The sequence below is a fragment of the Coenobita brevimanus genome, chromosome 78 (genome assembly GCF_032717465.1).
Source record: "Coenobita brevimanus isolate Jiangsu-jjx chromosome 78, ASM3271746v2, whole genome shotgun sequence".
Lineage (NCBI taxonomy): Eukaryota > Metazoa > Arthropoda > Malacostraca > Decapoda > Coenobitidae > Coenobita > Coenobita brevimanus.
Genome location: NC_137031.1, coordinates 42,723,165 through 42,735,250, shown reverse-complemented (window position 1 = coordinate 42,735,250; position 12,086 = coordinate 42,723,165). Strand labels below are relative to the sequence as shown.

General features: G+C 44.6%; 1 long non-coding RNA gene across 1 annotated transcript in view; it reads right to left on the bottom strand.

Moving 5' to 3' along the window:
• LOC145408619 (uncharacterized) overlaps positions 1-12,086 on the bottom strand; it is a 58,432-nt gene that overhangs the window by 32,630 nt on the left and 13,716 nt on the right. The window contains exon 2 of the long non-coding RNA XR_013898961.1: positions 8,377-8,419. This is a non-coding gene — a long non-coding RNA (uncharacterized LOC145408619). The remainder of the gene's footprint in view (positions 1-8,376; positions 8,420-12,086) is intronic.

Genomic DNA, 12,086 nt, shown 5'->3' with positions numbered 1-12,086 from the left:
GAGAAGATGAGGAAACACTGGAGTGATGATGTTGGTGGAAATGGTGAAGATGTGGGATTGGGACACAGTGATACTCGGAAGATGGGTAAAAGAATAATACTGAAGGAGAGGGGAATAAAACGATGGGTTAGATAATACGGCTTTAGATAAATTTTTGAAGGTTGCGAACATCTTAACCCAATAGTTATTTAAACCCCTTCATTACGAAAATTCTCCCCATGAGCGGAAAATAGACGATAGCAAGAATGAAAGAAAAAATACGTAATCGTCCTGGAGGAGTTTATGGAGATGGATTTCAACCCCCTTACAGAGTTCCCCACTAAGCTGAATAAAATCGTCTGGCAGCAGCAACAATAACAAAAATGACGACACTGCATTGAGTAACAAAGCCTTTTATTTATTTATTTATTTATTTATTTCGGCATAGAGTTAGACTAGGTAAAAACAGTGCCTTTAATAAAACAATTTTTTTTTTTTCCAGTGCGGAATAAATCATTTGATGGACCGTAGATTTAAAAATATAAATTGTTATCGCCGTGAAATTACTAATGGAAGTTGCTTTTATCCTCTACAATCCGACAGATCTCCTCAAAACTAAAAGAAAGAAAAAAAAAAAGAAACTGCAGTTGGCTTGTGTAAAAAATAATAATGGAAATGAAGGGATAAAGCCTGTTGAAGGAGAGGCCAAGGACAGAGGGGCAGTGAAGGATAAGTGTGTGTGTGTGTGTGTGTGTGTGTGTGTGTGTGTGTGTGTGTGTGTGTGTGTCAGAGAGAGAGAGGGGTTGAACACACACACACACACACACACACACACACACACACACACACACACACACACACACACACACACACACACACACACACACACACACACACACACACACACACACACACACACAGAATCTGAGTAAGACTGTGAAAGAAGACAAAAGAAGTGGAGACTGAAGGAGTGAGAGTGAAAGTAAAGATAAAACGATCAATATAAAGTGATAAACGAGGAATAAAGATGGAAGAATATAAAAAGGAAGAGAGTGGAATAAGAAAAGGATAGTGAGGAGGGACGGAGGGAAAGGAAAAAATAAAACACTGAGGCAGGGTAAAAAGGAGGGTGGAAGAAGGATGATTAAAGATAAGAGGGAATGGAATGGAGGGAATGAAGGAGGGGATGGAGGGAAATGAGGAAACAGGGAGGGATGGGAGGAGGAAGGACAAGTAAGAAAGAGGGACCAGGAGGAAGGTAGGAGCGGAGAATAGGGAAAGGGGGAGGGAGGGAAGAGAAGAGGGAGGGACGGAAGGACAGGGAGAGGGAGGGACTGAAGGACAAGGGGAGGGAGGGAAGAGAAGCACAGGGAGGTAGGGAAGGAAGGACAAGGCAGAAGAGGTGTAGGGCAGGTGAGCTTTGGAAGGAAACACCAGGTAACGGGTTATGGACGTCCTCTCTCTCTCTCTCTCTCTCTCTCTCTCTCTCTCTCTCTCTCTCTCTTTCACACACACACACACACACACACACACACACACACACACACACACACACACACACACACACACACACACACACACACACACACACACACACACACACACACACACACACACACACACACACACACACACGCATCATGAGCCCTGTACTAACCATACAAGAAAGTCGGAAAACACACCAATAATATATCTGTCTAGCCTTCTATTGACAGACGCTTAAATCCAGAGTTAATTAAAGGTGACCACGATAAAGGTGCCTCCAGGTGAGAAAATAAGTTCCTACCTCCTAATTATCTTTCTGTCTACCTGAGGACCTTTTGCGACAGTCAGGATCGAACAGATCTTTCGGAATGCAATCCAGTGTCTCTTCACCCACATACGCCTATACCCGCCCACATCCCTACCCACACCTCCGTTTCTACCCGCCTACACCTTTACCCACACATACCCTAGCCCACATAATTCTCTTGCATCCAGACTCCTACCCACACTAACCCCTCTTCCTAGCCACACACCCACACCCCTACCCACACAATCCCCACATGCAAACTCCTATCCACACCTCCCCCTCTACCTACCCACACATCCACCACCCTATCCATACAGTCCCCTCCCACGCAAAGTTGTACCCACACCTTCACCTCTACCTAGTCACACACTTAACCACCTCCACACACAAGCATACCCACATCCCAACTTCTACCCACACACCCCTATGCTTACCTAGCTCCTACCCACCCACACCCCACACACAACTCCACCCACACCCTTACCCACACCTCCCTATCTGCCCACCCTCCCACCCCCACCAAGCACATTATCAAGGACTTCTTTACTGTTTATCACTAAGTTAAAGGTCAGGAACGTCCACTTCTCTTTACGTAATAATAATAATGCTGCTTGATCTCTGGTAACTGTATAGCGGACTGGACTTGGCTTCCTGTTGAGAGAGAGAGAGAGAGAGAGAGAGAGAGAGAGAGAGGGGGGGGGTTTACAGACGGACGGACTGACAGAGAAACAAATTGAGACAAACATAACGTAAAACAGGAAGGTAGACAGACCAATTCAGACAAAATTATGTATAAAACAGGAAGGTAGACAGACCAATTCAGACAAAATTATGTATAAATGAGAGAGAGAGAGAGAGAGAGAGAGAGAAATGGAAACATCAGGTGAAATATTTGCGAAGTGTTTTCCTCCCTTCAAAGTCAAGTTTCAATTTGCATGACAGTCACGAACGTCATGCACTCTTTCACTATTATTCAGCGTTTTCTCCATGGACAAGCAGAAAAATAACAAACTAACGAATAAGCACAAAAGAGTGGCTTATATTACTGCGGTAAATATTATGATTATTAATATTCATCTTTTTATATATGTCTTATGCCTGTTTTGTATTCTACCCATTGAAATAGGAGGAAAATGGGTGATGATGATGATGATGATGATCAGAAGGAGGACACACACACACACACACACACACACACACACACACACACACACACGGTCATGAACCTACTCAACCACATGAATTATCGTGTCATGAGTGTGGGGACCCTGAGGTAGTCATGATAGCCCCTGAAGCAGTGTGTGTGTGTGTGTGTGTGTGTGTGTGTGTGTGTGTGTGTGTGTGTGTGTGTGTGTGACTAAGCTTGACAGTCTGTGGTAAATGTATGTAACTATGCAAATGTAAGCATGAGATACAGCATAGTCCATTGTGCATAATAAAATGCAAGTGTGTGTTTGTGTGTGTGTGTGTGTGTGTGTGTGTGTGTGTGTGTGTGTGTGTGAGAGAGAGAGAGAGAGAGAGAGAGAGAGAGGGAGGGGGGGGAAGGGGGCTCTTAAGCAATCTTGAACAACCTGTAGCCTCACCCCGAGAGATAGGTGGGTGTGGGAGAGGCAGTAGAGATGAGAAAATTATGATAAAAATAAGAAAGGAGAAAGCAGACTGATAGAAGGAGAGAGATGACTATGAAGGCATACAGGTAGAAAGATAAAGAGGGTGATAGGATGATAAGAAATTACAGGTAAGGAGGTGATTATAAAATATATATGTAGGACAGATAAATGTACCATAGATAAATGAACAGATAAGAAATAGACGGATAGGAAAGGAAATAAGAAGCTAGAGACATACAGACACTAATAAGAGAGAAGCAGATAGGGAGGAAGAAAAGGAATTACAGATACAACAGATAAGAAAGAGGTGAATAAGCAGGAACACAATAAAATAAGGAAATACTCATGTAAAGATAACAGCAGAAAGACGTTCAGTGGCGTCCGTGCCTTGGCTATGCCGTACTTAATTTAAACTTCCTTAAACCACCTCTGTGTCCTTGTCCTTTGACGTACTTTCCCCAAATTAAATCACGTCATCCTTGAACCAATACGAACAACCATACAATTGCCATCATGATCTTTTAGTTTATTTTGCATGTTTTTTTTTTTTTTCGAAGGTAAACAAACAACCATTTTCACCGTGGAGGTAAGAAAAAGTAACACGTAGAAGAATGGAGTACACAGGAAAAAGAGAAGCACAAGAAGAAAAGTGAGGAAGAGAGAGAGAGAGAGAGAGAGAGAGAGAGAGAGAGAGAGAGAGAGGGAGGGAGGGAGGGAGAGAGAAGGCTGGTCTAGGGTGAATGTTGCTCACCTTGTAGGTTGCTTAGATAACTTGCAATCCCACTCCACGTATCCACCTGCTCCCTCTCATCCACCTACACACCCTCTCACCCACCTACACGTCCCTCTCACCCACTTAGACAATCCTCTCACCCACTTAGACAATCCTCTCACCCACTTATACACTCCTCTCACTCACCTAAACACCCCTCTCACCCACCTACAAACCCCATTCACCCACCTACACACCCTGTTACCCACCTACACACCCCTCTCACCCACCTACACACCCCTCTCACCCACCTACATACCCCTTTCACCCACCTACATACCCCTCTTACTTCCCTACACACCCCTTTTACCCACCTGCACACCGTTCTCTCCCACTCATGCACCCTTCACCCACTTACACCCACTTAAACACCCCCCTAACCCACCTACGAACCACCTCTTAACCAGTTACTTCATTTCTCCCATTCCTTTATTCCCTTCACTGTTTTTTTCTCTATGTAGGGGTCAGTGAAGGCTCTACATAACCTCTCCAGCTCGAAATGCGTCTCTTAAGATGAGTAAAATCGTCTGGTAAAAGCAGGGTTAGATTATGAGACGTTGTTGTTGCAAAGGCCTCTTCACCGCGAGTTTTTTTTTTTTAACTGAATAAAATCGTCTGGCTATAGGAAGAATGAAACGAAGAAGTATATTAATTTTGAAAAGGTGATAGTATTGGACAGAGGAACCCCTTTACTCTCAAGCCCACTCATAACCCACTTCTCCCCACCTCCCCTGCAAGTCTCCTCCCTTCATTGCAATTCTCCCCACCTCCTCTACAAGTCTCCTCCCTTCACCCCATTCCTCCCTGTCTCCCCTGCAAGTCTCCTTCCATCATCCCAGCCCTCTCCACCATTTTTGCATGTCACCTCCCTTTATCCTTATCCCGCACCTCACCACCAAGTCTCCTTCCTTATCATATACAGTACCTCCGGACCTCCCCTACAAGTCTCCTCCCTTTCTCCATTTCCCTCTCCCTTCACCCGTCTCGCCGCATCAGCCTTTCCCTTCTCGTATCACCGGCCCATTCCCTCCCTCCTGCAGTCCTTCCCACTACACGCAAGTCCACTCACCACCATGCGTCCAGTCACCACCATGTACCCAATCACAAGCATATTATTCCACTTAGCTTCACCCCACTCCATCCACCCCTGCTCATTATCATCCCGCTCTACACTACAGTACGTTCACTATAACTTGACAAAGATCCCTGACCTCTTTCAGCTCAGCTGATGGCCAAGTGTTGTCAGACTGGAGAAGTAATTTGACTATATACACTCTTTTTACTTTCACTTGGTCTGAAATTGCCGTCTCTCCATCTTGAATTCTATAAGGGGAGTTAACGCAGGAATACGGTGCTGGTCACGAAGAAATGCTATGTAAAGGATGTAGAGCCTTAGCATTGTCTTTTTCTGCCAGTGAGCTGCAGGAATTGTGCTGCAAAAGAACGAAAACCTGGGCCAAGTTAAGATGAAACGAGTATAGTAGCCAAGGAGACTCATTCGTACCTCATAAGTTGTACGTCCCAGTTTCGTCAAATGAAAATCAACTGACTAAGCCACTTTCATCACCTGCACCCCTCTCACCACTCCACTCAACACCTCCTCAGGTCAGCCCACTCCACTCCCCACTGTTATTACCCTACTCTAAGTCTGTCTACCATCACCCCACTCATCACCACCCCATTCCAACCACCCCCACAATCACTCCACTCCAACCACCCCCACCACCACTCCATTCCATCCACCCTCACCAACATTGTACTCCAAGTACGCCCACTCAGCCCACACCCCACTCCAAACACCCACTCTGCCTACGTCCCACTCCACCCACCCTCGCACACACCCTCTTACTTTCTTTTGACCACAGGGCGGGATCAAGAACGTGACCTGGGCGATGTTACTGTTTGTTTTAGTCTGTTTGGTCCTGTTGCTGTCGCTGTTGTTCTCTTCTGTTCGTCCTTTCGTTGCCTGTGTTCTCCTGTTGTGATCTTCTTGTTCTGTTGGCCTTGTGTGTGGCTGTTGTTCTTCCCGTAGCTAGTAGTGAGTTTCTCATTTGTTACAGTCACCTTCTTCTGCTTTGCTTTTTTTCTTTGCGTGTGTGTGCGTCTCTCTCTCTCTCTCTCTCTCTCTCTCTCACATTCCTTGTCCCTGCTAGCCTTGTACTATTATCCTCCGTTCAGTTACCTGTTCTTGTACGTACCTGAGTTCACCTGCCGGACGTAATGAACAAGTTTCCGATTTTATTTTTGATTTTAACATTTAGTGGCCTTGCATTTACTACCCTGTTTATTTTTATTTCTTGTTCTTCAGTTGAGAGAGAGAGAGAGAGAGAGAGAGAGAGAGAGAGAGAGAGAGAGAGAGGAGGGAGGGAAGTTGTAAAATAAAAGCTATGTTTTTTTATGATTCTCTGTAGTGAATAATTAACTCCCTTATGGTCGGGACAACTTTAGTATTCTATTCCAGTTAACCCCAGACGAATTTATTCAGCTGAGTGAGCCATAGGAGCCTGACAGTGATAATATTTTCACCGTTAACCCTTACATGGCCTGGAGAACTCTATTATCTATTCCAATTTACACCAGACGATTTTATTCCACGGAGAGAGAATCAAAAGAGCATGACATGACTAAAATATTTTCTTGTGAATAATTCCTCTCATGGAAATTCTGATTATTATCGCGTAGCCCACTGGAATTGTTTTAAATTACACTGCGAATAAAATCTCACGTAAAGTAATATTTTTTTTTTATAATCAAGGCTAAATCATTATAAATATTAAGTAACTGATCTCACATAATTTCTATTGTTTTTTTTCCTAGTCTTAACTTCTGTCGTTTTTTACAATGAATTGCTGAGCTCCTGTCATTACTAAATTCATATGCATAATCCTGCAAATTTATTCATGGCAGTTTTAAGCCCTTTGACTGCCAGTATTCTCTCAGTTAAGCACAATCATTTAGTGTTTGCCCGAATAAGATATCATAGTCCATGCATACCAATGACAGACGTCAAGACATCTGTCTACCTGTCTATCTACCTATCTTTATACAGTCCGCCTATCCGTGTAACTTTCTATTTGTTAACCGGTTCGGAGCGGCTTTAACAAGAATAGTTGACTGGAAAACATTTGGTGCTTCTGCTTGTTGATGATGCGCCAGGTGAAGAGAACATGAGCGCGCACGCGCACACACACATCCATTTCTCTCTCTCTCTCTCTCTCTCTCTCTCTCTCTCTCTCTCATTAAGCTGGTTGAGCTTTATGGAGTGGTAACAGTACTTCAGGTTGCTTGTGACCTTCCTCATCCCTCCCTCACCCTCCCCTCTCCCGTCCCTCTCTACCTCCCCTTCCCACTCCCCGTCCCCCTCCCCCTCCCACTCCTCGTCCCCCTCCCCCTCCCCTTCCTCCTCCCGCTCCCCTTCCCCCTCCCCTTCCTCCTCCCCCTCCTCTTCCCCTTCCCCCTAGCTTCTCTCCACTCCCCTCTGGCTTCCTCCTATCCATCCCCTGGTCCCCTTCCCATCCACCCTCTGCCCACTCCTATTCCCCCTCCCACTCCCAGTTCTATCTCCGTCCCATTTCTTTTCTTTTTTTCTCATCTTTGCTTCTCTTCTTTCTCCCTCTCTACTTCTTCCCTCCTCTCTTTCCCTTCTAGTCCTCCCTCTTCTTCCTTGCACAGCCTCCTCTCTTTTCATTATCCACCTTCTTTTCCCCCTCTCCTTTCTCTCCTTACCTTCTTCTTCATTATCCTCTTCTCTTTTCCCCTTCCTTCTCCTCTCCTCATCATCTTTGTTCCTCTCTCCTCTTTATCCTCTTAGTCTTTTCCCCCATCCTTCTTTCACCACTCTTATTTAATATTCCTTTACCCCCTACCTGTTTCATTCCTGCTTTCTACCGGTATCCTTTATTCCCCTTTTATTTTCATTCTGCTGACCTTCCCATTTTTCAGAGTACGACCCCCCCCGCCAAAAATAAAGAAGAAAAACTAAACATACACGTTATCTTTCTCTTTTAACAGCCCCGAATATAAATACTGATCCACTTCATCAATATCTATAGCGAGACATTGACCAGTTACCTTCGAAACCCAGTGAGGAGGCATATGGAGCAGAAGCAGCGTTTCCAGAATATTATGTCTGATTTTCACAGTTGTTCGATCAAAAACTGGAGCGATATTACTCTCCGCGACTGTACCCCAAACTGAGAATGTATATCCATTGGTTCACTCACCGACTAATCCAGCCAACCACAGCCACCGCGGCACCATGGTTACCTGTACGGAGAGAGAGAAGATCATTAATTAAAGGTGAGGCATCTGGAAAACAATTAGAAACAATCAGAGCAATGGGTTTGAACAGGTAAGGGGTAATAGTTCACTACTAGGGTATTTAAAAGTAAGAGTACTAGATCATATACTGTACTTTTAAATATAGTCAGAGAAATAACAAGTAAAAAATAAAAATAATCTGTTACATTTCTTTAAGACTGGCACAATAACTCAGGGTTGTCCAGACGTTTTTTTCATAGGTAAAATAAATATGTCGTATGATATTATTTTATTCTGGCCAGCGCCGAATGAGGAAAACAATCAGCGGTCAATTATCTGCAAAAAATCACTCTTACTTTGTTGAAATAGACAAGAGGATATCACACACACTAGCACGCGCGCGGACATTACTACCGCCACAATCACCACTACAACCACCACCGTCATCATCACCACCACCATTACATCACATTGTAGCATTCACACATCGGTTACGCAATGTCAATAAGAGTGTTCCACATCTAACGCCGTACAGGTATAAGCTAGTAATCAAACAGCGGTCAGTAGTTCCGTTACGCCGTGTCAGACGCTAATGAGATACCGTTAAGTCAGTTAGCAGTATTCACGTGGGGTGCAGTATAATGAATCGTAACCCCACACCATTAAACCACATTAGGTCATAACTCATTACTAACACTGAGAGGTTAAAGGTGTATGGAGGCCCTTAAGTTTTGAAGGTTCTTTGTAGGCCAGTTGTGTGATTAGATACGATAAGCCTGCGTGCCACATTACATATTTCTCCTTCCATCCCGAACATCAGAGTATGCTTTCATCTCACACTTTCTAGCAGTGTGTTTCATATCGCTAGCACACAATTCTAGTTCACGTAACATTTTTCGATCGCCACGGCTTGCGGGGAAGCGTCGGTGAAATTTGGGTATTGATAGCAAAGCCACATGTCTTAACCCAGTTGCGGAAGCTGTCCATCTCACCGCCCACACTTGACCACAGCAGGGCCACCGGGTACTCAAGGGGCAGCCAGGTACCTCAAGCAATATATAATAAGTGCGAGGACACCTTGTTTATATTTTACTTGGGCTGCCACAACAAGCTTCTTTTTCTGTCTCTCTTTATTTATTTATTTTTTTTATTTTAGAGAGCTCCCCATAGTGGGTTAGAAACTGGCTTCATAAATCCCTTCTGCGCGAGGTCGTCTATTTGATATCATCCTGTCTGCTACTTTTTTTTTTTTTTTTTTTAAGATTAGGAGACGTGTCTTAGATGGTTAAGAACTGCCTTTGTACACCCCATTAGTGCGAGAACGTCTTTTTTTTTTTGTGGTCTACTACAGCTTTTTTTTTTTTTTTTTTTTTTTAGACTTTTCATAGTAAGTTAAACTCTGCCTTTATATATACCTTCAGTGCGAGGACCTTTTGTATTGTGCTACCTTCGAACTACCTGGATACATACAGGCATTTCATTCAAGCTTACACGAAACGATTTTATTCAACTGACAATCCACCTGGCAGTCAGAGATAACTGCTGTCACTCACGGACCTTTTCGATACATTTACGCGTGTGTATATTATGCAGACTGCCAGAGACACTTTAGTTCTCCTTAGACAAATCGTAGCAGTCATGTGGTTACAACTTCTAAGAATTCCTTGTCACAACAAACATAATAGTTTTATGACAGCGCAAGTCAGAACCAGACTACAAAATAAATAGCACTTCCATGATTTCCAGTGCTAAGAGAGGCAAACTCCGCACCAGAGAGCGTGCGTTAACATAATACCACGCATACACAGTGATGTTACGTATGCCAGCCATGCCAGTATTCAGGATAAAAATAACATACACGAGACTAGCAGAGAGAATTAAACCCACATACTGTACTGATGCTGTACTGTGGAGATCATTTTAAATATTGGTTATGAATCTTCCATTTGATAATTCTCAGCGCCGCGAAATCAAAAGGAAATCAAGACACATGCACAAGAATATGCCTAAATACTACTGAGTTAAGCAAATGGCGACGAAGAAGACGAGTTAGACAGACTCGTCACACCATGAGAATGCAGTCCTTAAGAGGCCGAAATGATTATGGAACATCTTATACTTTAAAAAAAAAAAAAAAAAAAAAAAAAAAAAAAAAAAAATCAAGCGACCTGTTTACTGCATGCCGTGGACGAGGTCATGGAGGGGGGGAATAAATAATGGGGAGGAGTAAGGAAGGGAAAGAGTTAATGGGGGAGGCCAAATGGGGAGGAAGAAGGGGTAAGGGGGGAGGAGCTAGGGAGTAAGGGAGAGGAGTTTGGGGGTGAGGGGAGAGGAATAAGGAGAAAAGGGAGAAGAGCTCTTTATGGGCAAGAAGAAAGAGGAGAGGAGTCAGGGGTTAAGAGGAGAAGCAGGTAAGGGAAGAAGGAGGTGGGGAAGGAGCAAGATGGAGAAGAGAGAAGAGGAAAGGGGGTGAGGTGAGGAGTAACGAAAGGGAGGGGTATGGGGAGAAGGGGTGGAAGAGGAGTAGGGTAGAAGGAGTGGAGGAAGAGTAAGGGAGGAGGGGTGGAGAAGGAGTAAAAAGAAAGGGAGAGGGGCGAAGGAGGGAGGAGTAAGAAGGGAGTGATGAAGAAGTGAATGAAGGGAGAGGGAGTACGGGAGAAAGAAGTAATGGAAAACAGGAAAATCATCATAATAAAGGAACTGAAGGAAGGAGAAGAAGAGGGGGCAGGGAATGGAGATGTTAGGGAGGGATGAAGGGGCAGAAGGCGTCAGATTGGGGATGTGAACGAGATGGGAATGGGAGAATTTGAGAAAAGGAGAGTGGATGGGTGAGGCTGGAGAGGAGGGACGAGGTAGGTGGAGGAATGAGAAAGGTTAATGATGGAGGAGGGAAATGGATGGGGAATGGAAGGCTGTGGAAGGGGAAGGCTGGGGAGGGGAAGGTTAAAAAGGGAGGAGGGAAGAGGATGGGCAAGGGGAAGGATGGGAAGGGAGTGAGGAGAGGGGCATTAGGAGGTTGGGGCAGGGGGAAACTTGAGAAGAAGGGGGAGAGGGGGAAGATGGGGAAGGGAAAGTTTAGGAAATGGCTAGGGAAAAAAAGGTTACTAGGGAAGAGGGGGAAGAGGGAGATGGAAATAGATTACTTTGACCTTTTATGCGACTCGAGGTCAAAGTTTACGCCCCACATGTGTGACCTAATATACTGAGGGGTCACTGGGGGTCTTTTTACATGTTCAACCAGTCTGACCTCTTTTTGTGCCATGTAAGGTTGGTTAGTCAGGAGGTACCCCACTTCTGACCTTTCCTCTCACTCCTCTCTTGCTGTCTCTCATTCCCTCTGCTCTTCGTCTCTTCTCCCCCCCCCTCCCCTCTCTCTCTCTCTCTCTCTCTCTCTCTCTCTCTCATGCTTTTCTATCAAGCCCCTCCAATTATGCCTCCTCCTTGTTCCTTCATATCCATATCCACGTTGACCCGGGCTTTTCTATATTCTCTTCCATAGTATCTCCAGTGTTACCCTGTGTTCTCGATATTTCCTTGTTTCCTGATTCCTCTCTACATCCTTGGAATAGCTCTACTCTTATCTTTGCTTCCTGGCGTCTTGAGCGGCTCCCTCCACCCATATTTTTTACCTCTGTACCCTAATTAATGTCAGAGCACCCTTGAACATATCTTC